Genomic DNA, 14,369 nt, shown 5'->3' with positions numbered 1-14,369 from the left:
GAGCCGGCCCCTAGGGAGCCGGACTAGGGAGGACCTGCCTCAGGAAGGAGCGTACTGGGCCCCAGGAGCCCTGGGTGGGGCCGGCTTTGCAGCTACTCAGCACCCCTGGCTCCTGCAGCGGAGGCAGTGATCTGATGCCCTGGAAAATACCTTTAGAACATGGCCTTTGGGGGAGGAGATTTGGCCAGAGTCCCCAAACCACACCGGGCAGGTCACGGATCCTGGAGAAGTTTGGAAATGTCACGTCTGTGTCTTCACGCGAAAACAAGTCTCTAAGGTTTCACACTTTCCAGGAAAGGCCCATGGAGACCTGATAATAGGCCAAAGGAAGCGTGCGGGAGCCTTTTCGTGGCTCACAAGAGGACCCGCGGCAGGTGCGGCGGAACCCGGAGCTGGGAGCGAGGAGGCGTCGGCAAGGCGCCCTCGCGGAGTCGGGCGGGGTGCTCCCTGAGGTGACAGGAGGAAGCGGGAGGTGGAGGGTAGAGAGGAGGTCCCGCCCCTACCTCGCTCTCCTTTACGGGAAGTGATGTGGGGCCAGACGGAAAATACCCGCCAAGGACCCAAAAAGGGCCGGCAACCGGTGGACGCGGCGCGCGCGCAACACAGCGGCGCGGGGACAGCAAGCTCCAGCCAGGTGAGCCCCGCGGCTGCGGGGGACGTGGGAGGGCGGCCGACCCCCGGCGGCCGGTGGGGTCCGCTCCAGCCCGGAGAGCCCAGCGCGCTAGCGGGCGACTGGCAGGGCTGGCCCTGGGGCTAGCAGGGGAGGCGGCGAGTCCTCGCCCAGCTTCGGCGCGAGTGAGCCCGCCCGAAAAGTTGCTCTGACCCCCGAGTCCCTCAGCGCAGACCCATGGGGACAACCGCCGGGGGTGGGGGGGCGGCATGGGCGGGGTGCCGGTTAGCAGTTCCAGGTTTGGGACGGGGCTGAGGTCCCCTCCGGGGGGCATCTAGGCACTTGGGTCCCCGTCGGGGAGGGCGGTGGGGGGAGGAAACTTCCCTGGCGGGAGAGGAGGAAGGTCCCAGACCTCCGGCACTGGCCCATAGTTCTTTCCTCCCACCTGTGGTTCTCAGTTTAATTACTTAACGTCTTTACGTCCTTGTTGATAAGGGTCCTGACGGCAAACTGGCTGCGTGAGCGAGGGTTCTCCCTTACCCTGTCAGTCAGGCAGGAAACCCAACCGCACAGCCAGCCCCTGGATCTCCACGGGTGGTGGGGCTGATGTGGAGGCAGGTTTGGGAACTATTGCCAAATCCTTGTCTCTGTTTCAGTAGATCACCAATTACGCCAAGTCAGGCCTCAGGAGGAGGATATCTTGTGAGCCCTTGATTTTATCTTCCCAGCTTTTGACTTCTGCTGGCCACCTAGGCCACATGGCCACAGAATGTTCTGCCACAGGGTCCTCTTCCTTACCTCAGTGGGGTAACAGCTGTTTTTTCCTACTCCATGGATTCTCGCTTTTTGGCTGGTTCTTCACTCAGATGTTGGGAGGGGAAGTAGTGTTAACGTCCTGTAAGTTTTCTGTAATTATTGCTTTTTTAATTTATTGGTGGTCCATTGTTCCTACCCCCCCCTTTTGGCCTCTTTAAAAACTTGCTTTAGGGGCAAAACAATCTGTAAAATAGGGTTCTATAGATGGTTAGAGATTAAGAAAGGTTCATAAAGTACTGAAAGCACTTGACTAAAGATAATTTTTTTCTTGTATTTTATGTTAGTTTTCATTCCTACTTTCTTCTTTCTTTCTTTCTTTTTAAATCATGAACTTATTGTATTTTCATGCCTGAAGCCTACTCATTTAGCTATCTCAGCCTTTCTTCTTTCTTTCCTTTCTTCTCTCTCTCCCTTGCTCCCTCCCTCTCCCTTTCTTTCTTCCTCCCTCCCTCCGTCTTCCTCCTCCTCCCTCCTCCTTCCTTCCCTTCTTCCCCCTTTCTTTCTTTTTTCTTTCTCTCTCCCTCCTTCTTTCTTCCTCCCTTCTCTCCCCTCCCTTCTTCCTTCCTTCCTTCTTTCCTTCCTTCCTTCCTTCCTTCCTCTTAATTCTACTTCATTGATCTATTTGTCTATCCTTATGCTAGTATCATACTGTCTTTATTATTGTGGTTATGTAGTACGTTTTGAGAGTGGGAAGTGTGAGTCCTCCCATTTTGCTCTTCTTTCTTTGAAATTGTTCTGGCTATTCTGGGTCTCTTGAATTTTCATATGAAATTTAAGATCAGTTTCCCAATTTCTGTTGATTTGGTTTTATAACAGATGTAAGGGTTTTGAAATAGGCAATAATCTCTAGGAACCAGACTCTTGATTTCCCTCTTCCAAATCTGCTCTTCTCTTAGTCTTTTCCATCTCAGTTCATAACAATTTTACTCTTCGAGATGCTCAGACTAAATACTATGGAGTGACCCTTGATTCTTTTCTCTCATTCCCACATCTAATTCTTCAGTGAATCTCCTTGGTTCTACTTTGAAAAAATATATATAGGATAAAAACCATCTCTGACCATTTCCACTGCTTCTCCCAAGATCTTGTCATTTCTGTCACTGCAGAAATTACTGCAAAAGCTCCCAGCAGGGCCTCGTGCATCTACCCTCACTAGTCTACAGTGTGTTGTCAACATAGCAGCCAGAGGTCATTATGCCACTCACCCCTCTGTTCACAACTCTCTGATAGCTTTTTTTTTTTTTAAGATTTTATTTATTTGACAGACAGAGATCACAAGTAGGCAGAGAGGCAGGCAGAGAGAGGAGGGGGAAGCAGGCTCCCCGCTGAGCAGAGAGCCCGATGTGAGGCTCGATCCCAGGACCCTGGGATCATGACCCGAGCTGAAGGCAGAGACCTTAACCCACTGAGCCACCCAGGCGCCCTCCAATAGCTTTTTATCTTAGAAGAAAAACAAAGTCCTCATCATGGCCAACAGGCCCCTTATGTGGTCTGTGGTTTTGTCTTCCATCATTCTCCTCTTGCCTCCTCCACTTCACCCACTCCTTAAGACTTTTGCATTTGTTCCTTCCTCTGCTTGGAATGCTTTTTCCTTGAAATGTCTGCATGGGTTTCTCACTCATTTCATCCAAGTCAAAAGTCATTTCTTTAGGGAGGCTTACATGAACCATCCTATCTAAAACAGCATCCCTCACCACACCCATAATTTTTTGCCCCCTAACTTTGGGGGCACACACACACAATCTCTCTCTCTCACACACACACATACTCTCTCTCTCCCTCTCACACACACACACACACAACTATTGTCTCCCACTGGTAGAATAGGCTTCATGAAGGTCAGGAATTTATCTTGTTCACTGTGGTGTACATAGCACCTGGAATGGTTGTTGGCATGTAGTAAACTCTAAAAAATATGTGTGGAAAGAATGAAAAGGGAACGAGAGACTGAGAAAGGAGGATCACTCTATTGTTCCTTTCTCTCTGTTCCTTCACACGTCACCTAATAGAAGCAATGTCCAAGCAAGTAATGTTAGTTACACTAACATCTCCCATGTCTGTCCTATTCTGTTCTTTTATTCCCCCATGACAATGGTTTAAGCCTGCATGGAAAGGGAAAGGCTTTGGGTTCTTCCCACAGTGGCAGTGGGGAGCCCTCTTCTCTGTAGCCTGGGCAGACTCTGTGGGGGCATTTGGCTCTTCCCTCCAGTGATACCCTTCTTCTTCTTCTTCCTTTTTTTTTTTTTAAAGATTTTATTTATTTATTTGACAGAGAGAGAGATCACAAGTAGGCAGAGAGGCAGGCAGAGAGAGAAGGGGGAAGCTGGCTCCCTGCTGAGCAGAGAACCTGATGTGGGGCTCGATCCCAGGACCCTGAGATCATGACCTGAGCGGAAGGCAGAGGCTTTAACCCACTGAGCCAACCAGGCGGCCCCAGTGATACCCTTCTTGTGTATTAAACCAAGAAAATAGAAATTCATTTTTACACTACAGTGAATTAATCTTTCTCTGGCTTCTAACTGAAATTGCAACTCCTGACACACATTTTGGCATTTAATTACGTAACTTCTTTAGACCATCAACTGTTTATATATATGTTGTCTTATATGTCTTATGGCTGGATCGTAATATCCTGGAGGCAGTGTATGACTTTTTACAGCTCACTTTTTTTTTTTTTTTTAAGATTTTATTTATCTATTTGTCAGAGAGAGAGAGGGAGAGAGAGCAAGCACAGGCAGACAGAATGGCAGGCAGAGGCAGAGGGAGAAGCAGGCTCCCTGATGAGCAAGGAGCCCGATGTGGGACTCGATCCCAGGACGCTGGGATCATGACCCGAGCCGAAGGCAGCTGCTTAACCAACTGAGCCACCCAGGCGTCCCTACAGCTCACTTTTTAAGGCTTATACTGCAAGGTATCTTGGATAAAAGGAATGTTCAATAAACTTTTGCTGAGTGTACCAATAAGTTAATGAATTAACCTGGATTTATTTTTATCATTGGAAACTTCTAGCCCATACATTTAATTTTTCTTAGCCAACAGCTATAAATAGCTTGTTTTAGTCTACCTTATTCTGCTGTTTCTGACAGAGCAGTATTGACTACAGTTGAATAGGATTTCCTGCTGCCCTTTCTCAGCAAGAATTGAATTAATCAGCCTAGAGAGTATGGTAATTAATTTTACAAGTTATTTAAAAATTGAATATGCCTTCCATTATTATTTAAACTTATCTTGGGATATACTCTATTTCTATCTTCACTGAAAAATATGTAAAAGGATTATTTATACATATATAGGGGATTTATAAAAATATATATTTTCTCTAATGAATTATAGGTTTAACCCTCCCTGAAAAACAAAACAGAGCTTGCATATTTAAAGTCTGAGCCCCTAACTAACTAGATGGGGGAAATCCTTTCACAATGTAAATGTTCATCAAATTATCATGAAGTATACTTTCAATACCTTGCAGTTTTGTCAGTTTTACCTCAATAAAGCTAAAATTAAGAAAAAATAGTGTGAGCCCCAAAGAAGCAAGATTGTGTTGCCACTATCAAAACAAGATTGCCTTCCGAAGAGAGTAATTTTTCCCTTTCACTGCTTTTACTTTTTTATGCCTTGTGTAGTTTTTACTAGAACCACATTTATTCTCCTGCTTCTTGGTCAGGAAGTTTAAGTTTACGATCTGGTTTCCCTTAAGCTGATTACTTGGGAGCAGATGTGAGCCCTGAGTTGGAGGAAGAGATAAAGGGTTTGTAATTAACTTTATGTCCGGAGGGTGAGATGCGGAGCAGGGAGCATTGAGCTCCATTGGCCTCCTGTCTGGTCATGCCACAGAGAAGGCACACCACATTCTCTGTTCTGTATGAGTGAGGTCTACTAACACTCACATTTTATTTACTGTTAACTCAAATTTGATGCCTCGCTTACTTAAGAGGAAAGTTGAGAGTCATTTTTTCATTTGTTTATTTGTTTATAGCCTCTGTATATGTTACTCTTGAGAAGGCCTTCCATTTAGTGCCCCAGCCACTTTAGAACTACCCGCGTGTTTGATTATTAAAATCGAACCTTTAATGTGGGGTTGGAGGTAGGGTGCTAGATTTAACAAGTGAAGAAAAATTTGCATTTTGGATAGACAATGAATAACTTCTTACGATAAGTGTGTTCCATGAATACTTGTACTAAGGAACTATTTGTTGTTTTTATGAAATGCAAATGTAACTGGTTATCTTGTATTTAATCTGTCAACTCTAGTCTGATAAACCGTTTATGAGCAGGAAATGAATTGATCATGATAATGTCCAAAGAGTGAGAGACCTATGGCTTATTTTGGTGACCATACATGTGTCTATCTTAAGGACAGAGAGGGGGCGCCTTGCTGGTTCAGTTGGTGGAGCATACGACCAGTGACCTTGGGGTTATTGGTTTGAGCCCCACATTGGGTATAGAGATTACTTAAAAAAAAAAATCTTTAAGGACAGAGAAGACTTATAAGCTCAAGGAGTATAAAAAAATGGAAGGAAGTGGAGGATTTAGTTTTATTTTAGTTATTTGTAGTTATTTGTAGTTAGGAAACTCATATCCACAGACTTTAAGTCACTTTGTAGGATCACAGAGTTAGTGGAAGAGCCAGGACTGGAACTCCAGGCACAGTGGTTGGTCTGTTGCATAATATCTTCCTATAGGATATATCTATATCTATATCTATATCTATGTCTATATATCTTTTCATGTTGACCCTTAATCACTCTTTTTTAAAAATTCAAATATAGTTAACATACAGTGTTATATTAGTTTCAGGTGTACGATATAGTGATTCAGCAATTCCCACCCTAAATCACTTCTCTTGTCGCCATCCTATGATCACTCCCTTATCACACAGTCCTTCCAGTCCCCAGATCCAGTGGCAGGCAAAGCCACTCTCATGAGACACCTTTGACTTTTCTTGGAGAGCCACATGACCGTCAAAAACCACCATTTGGTTGTATTCCCGTGATGATGCCAGAAAGCCCATTATTCAATGTGTTTTTATTCCTTTTGAGGTCTTGTTAATAATTTTGTCCCCTTTAAGTTTTGATGCTTTGATTATAGTTGACTTACTGAGAGTAATTTCACAACAACGAAGTATTGTCTTATTGACAGCCTGCTTGCTTTGTGGCCTACTCCTGTGAAACTCCTCATTGCATTGCTTTGTGGTACATCAAATATGGAAGATCTATGGGAAGGATAAATAAATTTCATAGATATAGGTGACTTGCCCTGTAGAGATGTGTTCTTATAAAACACTGAGTTAGTTTATTATCTTAAAATTATTTATACTTATTTAAGAAAGCAACCTTGAAAATGAACATGCTTCCTCTGTCACTAGAATACTGTATTTCAGAGCCACTAATTTGTTTTTTCATAGATTCGCTGATTAATTCATGTAAAGCCTTACCAGCTGCCAGGTCAAAGCATAATAATAAAATTGGTTGCCAAGACACTGAAAAATCTGTTCATTCTTATTAACCGCAGTTCATGTATCCTACCCTGATCCCACCACATGGGTGGCTGGTCAAGTCTTATCTGAGTATGACTGATTACTTATCTCCTATGTATTTGTACCGTTAAAAGCAAAGACAGGGTGTCAGTCAACTAACTAAACCTTATGATAAGGTACTTTTGTTCTTGTTATACCAACCCTAAGATGGGGAGGAATAAGACATATAGAAATAGGTCATGAATTAAATGTTCGTTTGAGATACCTAAGAATTTTAAAATACAATCTATGGTGGTAGCCAGGATTTCTTTGTTTCTTACAAGGTGTGATTGATTTTCATAATGAATCTCACCACTGCAAGGGGGTGATCCCAAGAATGAGTAAAAAGGTCTAGCAGTCCTTAAAAAGAGAAGGTATTATTCTTGTTTGATACTGGAGACCAGATGTGGCCAAAGAAGTTGCTTGGCTATTCCTGACTGGGCTTCGGTTGTCAGGGACAAGGTTAAGTGTCCATTGCCCTGTTCTGCTTCAGCACAGAAAGCCATGAAGTGGGTTGTGATGCTTCCTCAGGGAGTGACTCACCTCTATGTTCTAGAGCTCCTGCTTGAATGTGGGGGAGCCAATGTAGCTGGACTTAGAAGGCTGGGTGTTGGTCTCTAATACTGCTAATAATTAACTGTGTGATATTGCGCCAGTGGTTCTCCATTAGGGCTGATTTTGACCCTCTCCTCCTGTGGGGACATTTGGCAATATCTGGAGACAGTTTTGGTTGTCAAAACTGAAGAGTTACTACTGGCATTTAGTGGATAGAGAGACACAGGACGACCCCTCATGACAAAAGATTACCCTGTCCAAAAGATGAATAGTGCCAAGGCTGAAAATCCCCGCATTAGACAAATCAGTGAATCTCCCTGGCCTAACGTTTTTCTGAGTTACCCATTCTCTCTATCCTGTGAAGTTCCCTAAGACTGACTCTACCACTGTTGTCTTTTCTACCTCTCACTTACCCTGATTCTAAGTTATTAAATGTAGAATAGGGTCCGGGTGTCGACACTGATGGGCAGTGGGGACTGTGAACCCCTGCCCTCAGGGATCACATGGAGGAGATACTTGTAGGGGTGCCAGGTGGACCATCTGAGAGGAATGGACACTGTGGTGACAGTGTCCACAGGAGGTCTGCCATGTGATGCAGCATAACTGGAAGCCTGCCAGAAACCCAAAGAGAGCACTGTGACTGAAGGCTTGGTCTCTAAATTCCTCAGAGCCCTGTGCTCTCCACACCTATGCATGAGGAGCTTTCAGCTGACCAGGACTGTCAACTCCCCAGGTTTCCAGCCAGCTTCCATACCCTTGTGCCAGGAGTGCCTTGGACATCAGAGTTTCCCAAGGAAATATTAAGATGGACAGTTTCTGGGGCACCTGGGTGGCTCAGAGGATTAAGCCTCTGCCTTCAGCTCGGGTCATGATGCTGGGATCGAGCCCCACATCGGGCTCTCTGCTCGGTGGGGAGCCTGCTTCCCCCTCTCTCTGCCTGCCTGTCTGCCTACTTGTGATCTCTCTCTCTCTCTCTGTCAAATAAATAAAATATTTTTTTTAAAAGATGGACAGTTTCCTCACGAACACCTGATTTTCGGTTAACTAGAGCCTCTCTGAAAGATTTAAAAGTCAACAACAAAAACTCCCTACACTAGGTCATCAGCCCATTTTGCCACCCAGGGAAGGAAACCTCATTTGCTGTGCTTTGAGCGTCGTGTAATTCAAGTGGTGGTAGGCCCTAGAAGCCAGGTGGCTTAGCCTTCACTCCACCTCAAAGGTTCAGAGCTGTGCTCCAGGTCACATGGTTAATTGATGACAGAGAAGGTTCTAGAAGACAGGTCTGTCTGCTGGTTCTCCACTGTGTTCTTTCCATGTCCCTATGCTCCTATTTCTTGATTGTAACCAGGTATAACACGGGCAGGACAAAATTGTGTTGTTTTGTTGTTTAACTTGCAGATGGAACTTTAACAAACCGTATCTCTTCCTTGACCCTTCTGAAATATCACAGGAAGTGAAACAAGTATATTGTGATTTTAACCTAAATTAAAGCCATCCAGAAATAACTGGGCGCTTGCTATGGTGACATGCCAGCTGCCAGTGAAAGGCCACCATCATTTCTTCCCTATATTGCTGCTTTTCTGGTCCCATTCTTGCCCCCTCCCCCGGGCCCTGCTACAGCCCATTCCTCACACAAAACCCGTGATCTTCAAACAATGTAAATCAGATCACATCCTTCTTCTGCATTAAATTTTTCTGCCATTTCCCACTGCAGTTGGGATAAGATTCAGATGTTCTGACTGTGCTCTGTAGGGGTCTCCGTGATCTGGGCTCTGCTGGCCTCTATGACCTCAGCTCATCCCTGTGCCTCCATCTCCAGGCTCATCTCCTTCCTTTCTGTCTCTCTGAGGTGCCAAGCTCATTCCTTTCTCAGAGCCTTTACACTTGCCCTTGCCTGGCCCCTTGGCATCATTCAGATTTAATTTCAAATATCACCTCTTCAAAGAGGCGGGTGATGACTTTCACCCTGATGACTGTGTTAAAGTAGCCTCTGGACACTCACTATCCCATTATTGGGTTGTTGTCTTCACTGTACTTACTACTGTTAGAAATTATTTTATCCTTATGTTCACTTATTTATTGTTTCTCTCTTCCTGCTAAAATGTTCTCTCCACAGAGCAGGAACTTTCTCTGTTTTGTGAAGTGCTACATGTTTAACCCCTAGAATCATACCTGGCACATGACAGATGATAATGAATGAATGACAGGGACACACGGATGGCTCAGTGGGTTAAGTATCTGCCTTCGGCTCAGGTCATGATCCCAGGGTCCTGGGGTGGAGCCCCATGTCAGGGTCCCTGCTCAGCAGGGAGTTAGTCGGCTTTTCCCTCTGCCCCTCACCCTGCTCGTGCTCTCTCTCAAGCTTTCTTTCTCTCTCTCAAATAAATAGACTCTTTTAAAAAAATGAATGAATGAATGACAGAGTAAGTAAATGAGCAGTTGGTGATAGAGAAGATTGCTTTACAGGTTTAGTGCTATGTAATTCCTGTTTTCTCTTACATGTTGGACTTTATTTTTTGCACTAAAACCAGAATGCTAGTTTACTGACTGATGAGAAGTGGAACTGTTAGCAGTTTTTCCTTTGAGGGCTAATGTACTTGCTTCCTGCAGTAAAACTCCATGGGGAGCACATATAAAAGAAGACAGCTACTTGGTAAGCACAGACACAGGGCACAGGGACTTAGAAATCAAAAAGATCCGAGAGCTGCGGTGCTGGAAGAGGCCCGAAAGATCACCATGGTAATGCTTCCTCGCAACTGGCTGCCTGTGAAAATCACACGGGGAGATTTAGTAAAACATACCCACACGAAGCCACACATCTTCCAGTCTCTCCTTTGCAGATTCTAATTTGTTAGTTTGCAGCCACGCCTGGGGAATCCACGTTTTCTCTGAAATGCTGCTAAAATGAGGGATGGCGCACAACCAGGTTCAGAAACCAGTGACTGAGCCCATCCCTGTTTCCAGATAAGTAAACTGAGGCTCAGAGAGATTAAGTGCCTCCCTCACTCAGGCTTTCACATAGGGTGAGCAGAGAGATGGCACTCAACTCTCCCAGCCCTCTCTCTGCACTGTTCACAGAACGCGACCACAAAGATTCTCAAGGGCAGAGGCAGCACTGCCTCGGAAATTGCTGGTTTATTACTTTTTTTCTTTGTTTACATGAAACTAACCAGTCTCCTGTCAAACAGGAAATACATACGGCCTAGTTTTTCTTTTTTTATGACAAAGTGTCAGATCAGTTAGATTTAGATTCTGGGGCTGCAGAATGATGATCAGAGGGTGGTTCTGGGGCCAACACCATCAGCACCACCTGGAACTTGTTAGAAATGCAGATTCTTACCCAGAAGTACTGTCTTTGAAACTCTGGAGGTAGGGCCCACAGTCTGTATTTTATTTTATTTTATAGATTTTATTTATTTATTTATTTGACAGAGAGAGAGAGAGAAAGAGAGAGAGCACGAGCAAGCATAGCAGGGGGAGCGGTTCAGGGAGAAGGAGAAGCAGGCTCCCTGAGCAAGGAGTCTGATGCGGGCCTCCATGCCAGGACCTTGGGATCATGACCTGAGCCAAAGGCAGATGCTTAACTGACTGTGCCACCCAGGCACCCCTACACAGTCTGTATTTTAAAGCCATCCAGAAGATTCTGATGCACACTCAAGTTTGAGAACCACTGTCCATGGGTACATTTTGCAATTCAACCATTGGTTAAAGCTGCCAGCCTCGGCCTTTTAGTCTGTGACTCATTAACATCAAGGCCTCAAGTTAAGCTAGACATCTGTTTTCTTTGATGGCATTTATTCAAAATGGGGCCTCTAGTTATCAGTCTTCATTAGAATGCCATACAAAGGGAAGGTGGGGGAGGGAATTAATACTTACTGAACACCTGCTATGTGTGAGGAGCCCTATGTGAGGCTATTACTTCTCTCATTTAATTCTCGCCACCATCCTACTAGGTGGATATTAGTATCCGTATTTTACAGATTTGGGATAGGGAGGCTGGTGGAGGTTAAACGTGGTTTTCTATACGGGTCCTTTGACATTTTGCTATCTGTTGTCTCCCTACAATAGCTACTCTCAACCCTTCTTATGGATAACCGGGAATCCCCTGGGAAGCTTGTTATGCATGCAGATTCCCTAGTCTCTCTCTCAGAGATCCTAATTCCAAGGCCTGGTTGGAACCCAGGACTCTGGATTCTGCTGCTAGTGGGCATCTGGCCATAATTGGAGAAATCCTATCCTAGCCCCACCCCCGGTGGTTAGAGCAGGTGCTCCTCAAGGTTTGATGAGGGCCTGTGGTTCTCCCATGTTTTGTGTGCTCGCAGGCCTTGGGCACTGGGTGGGGATGTTGGCAGAACAAATATGAGCCTAGGGGGAGGAAGCTTGGGGGTGTGTATAAAGTCGTCTCATATTTCTACTCTCTGCTGCCTCTTAGAGGGTTCCTAGGCCATGTTTTCGCTTTGAGTAACTTGATCCTTTCTGCTATGTATCCCAAATTGTGCAGTTTTCTTAGAGCAACTTCACCCTTGTGTAGGTGGGATGCACAGCTGTGAGCACTTTCCTCCAGGCTGTAATTAATATCTATCGAATTCTGAGTTGCTTTGGCTTTTGAGGTCAGAAATGGGGTTTCATTTGTTTGATGATAACATACATACTTACTTTTTAGGGATAGAATTGACATATCTTAATGAATGAGATGTCAGTCCATTAGGAAACTATATGATTTGGTTCCATTATGAAGGAAAAAAGTAAGATGCAAATTAAAAAAGAATGCTCTTATTCTGCCTGATGTCCTTCCATGTGAGGTGGCATGCTGATTGGTCCATAGGTTTAGAAGCAGCTACTGACATACGTACCCCAGGTCTCCCATCGTATAAAAAAGATGCATGTGTAGAAGATGGCGAGAACCTCCCAGGCCTTTGCCCAGTGGAGGAGTCAGCAATGTGGAAATATTAAATAGCATTAATATGTCTTAGTCCCTGAAATAAAATTGTGTAGGGCAAGGGCAGAAGGAAATCCACAAAAGCACATATTTCGGTCTCCTGAGATCCTCTGCATATAAGGCAAATTATTTTTCCAGGAAGAAAATAACCAAGTTACAGGGTAAGTATCTAGGAATAATTTCTGTAGCCACTGCTATTAGAGTTGACAATAACAGTGAGTAACCAGTATAATGGCTCAAGCTACAACCTGAGTGCTTACCGCGTCAGGAAGTATGCACACATTCTCTCATTTCATCCTCAACAGACTTTCAGCAGAGATATCATCCTTCACTTTACAAATGATGAAACAAGCTCAGGAGGATTAGGTGATTTTCTCAGGGCTGGGACTGAGGTTTCCAGGGATGCAAGACGGTCGGTGCTAGGGGTGCCTGGGGGGCTCGGTTGGTTAGGCGTCTGCCTTGGGCTCAGGTGATGATCCCAGAGTCCCTGGACTGAGCTGCACATCGGGCTTCCTGGTCAGTGGGGTCTACTTCTCCCCCTGCCCTCTCTCTCAGATTGTGCTCTGTCTCTGTCTCTGTCTCTCTCTCAAATAAACACTTAAAATATAAAAAAAACCCAAAAAAACAAAAAAAAACAAAACAACAACAACAAAAAAAACCAACTGCCAGTGCTAAAACTAGGACAGTCCTGGGTAAACTGGGATGGTTGGTTACCCTGAGTTGGTCACCCAACCCACCGGCCTACAGCTGATAGTTCGGAAGTAAGCCCAGAGGGTTCTGAGTAGTCAGATGGTTCATATATGGAAACTTGCTGATTTGCCTCACAGAGACTTTCAGAATATTCCTTGACACCCCCTTTCCTCCATTTTACATGCAGTTCTTTTTTTTTTTTTTTAAGATTTTTATTTATTTATTTGACAGAGAGAAATCACAAGTAGGCAGAGCGGCAGGCAGAGAGAGAGGAGGAAGCAGGCTCCTTGCTGGGCTCCATCCCAGGATTCTGAGATCATGACCTGAGCCGAAGGCAGAGGCCCAACCCACTGAGCCACCCAGGCGCCCCTTACAAGCAGTTCTAAAAAGCTTGGTTATTTGGTTTCCAGGTGCCTTGTTGATTAGAAACTGAACATTGGAAGGGGAAGTGGTTATTGTAGAAAGGCACACTGATTACGATGGTCAGGGACATCTGGCTGAAGGTGGGAGCAAGGAGAATGAAGTCTAAACGAGTAAAAGATGAAATCATTACAGTGGTCAGGAGACGTTTATCACAGTGGCAAACATACCTTAATAAAAATAGCTGTTACTGAACACTATGTGTTGGACACTATTTTAAGCACTTATAGGAATCACATAATTCAATTCTTCTAAAATAATTCTATTATCCCTGTTCCTCAGATGAGGAAACTGGGGCACAGAGAAGTTAACTAACTTGCTGAAGATCACACAGCCAGTAAGTAGTAAAGCCAAGATTCAAAGTTTCCAGAGCCCAGATCCTCAACATCCTGATTCACTGTAGATCCTGGATGCTGAGGAGGTAGCACAACAACTTGTGATATTTATTTTAATGTCCTGAATCACCTAAGAAAAAAAAAATAAAGCATGGACATTACATTTTACAGTAGTCCCCCCTTATCCATGGGAATATGTTCCAAAGTCCCCAGTGGATACCTGAAAACGTGGTTAGTACTAAATCCTATATCTACTATGTTTTTTCCTATACATACATACCTATGATAAAGTTTAAGTTATAAATTAGATACAGAAAGAGATTAACAATAACTAATAATAGAACAAATATAACAATATAGTAAATGAAGTTATGTGGATGTGGTGTCTCTCTCTCTCACTCAAAACATCTTACTGTAGTGTCCTCATCCTTCTTCTTGTGGTGATGTAAGATGATAACATAACTATGTGATGTGTTGAAGTGACATGAT

The 14,369-nt window shown here is 44.4% G+C and overlaps 1 protein-coding gene across 1 annotated transcript in view; it reads left to right on the top strand.

Annotated features, from left to right (window-relative positions):
- The first annotated feature begins 553 nt into the window (after positions 1–553).
- The window catches only part of LOC111153235 (RAB27A, member RAS oncogene family), a 79,759-nt gene continuing 65,943 nt past the window's right edge, over positions 554–14,369 (top strand). The window contains exon 1 of the mRNA XM_022512136.1: positions 554–634. The gene's annotated coding sequence lies outside the window, so the exon portion shown is untranslated. The remainder of the gene's footprint in view (positions 635–14,369) is intronic.

The sequence above is a fragment of the Enhydra lutris genome, unplaced genomic scaffold (assembly GCF_002288905.1).
Source record: "Enhydra lutris kenyoni isolate GAN:26980312 unplaced genomic scaffold, ASM228890v2 scaffoldscaffold31, whole genome shotgun sequence".
Classification (NCBI taxonomy): Eukaryota; Metazoa; Chordata; class Mammalia; order Carnivora; family Mustelidae; genus Enhydra; species Enhydra lutris.
This window is presented reverse-complemented; position numbering and strand designations above follow the sequence as displayed.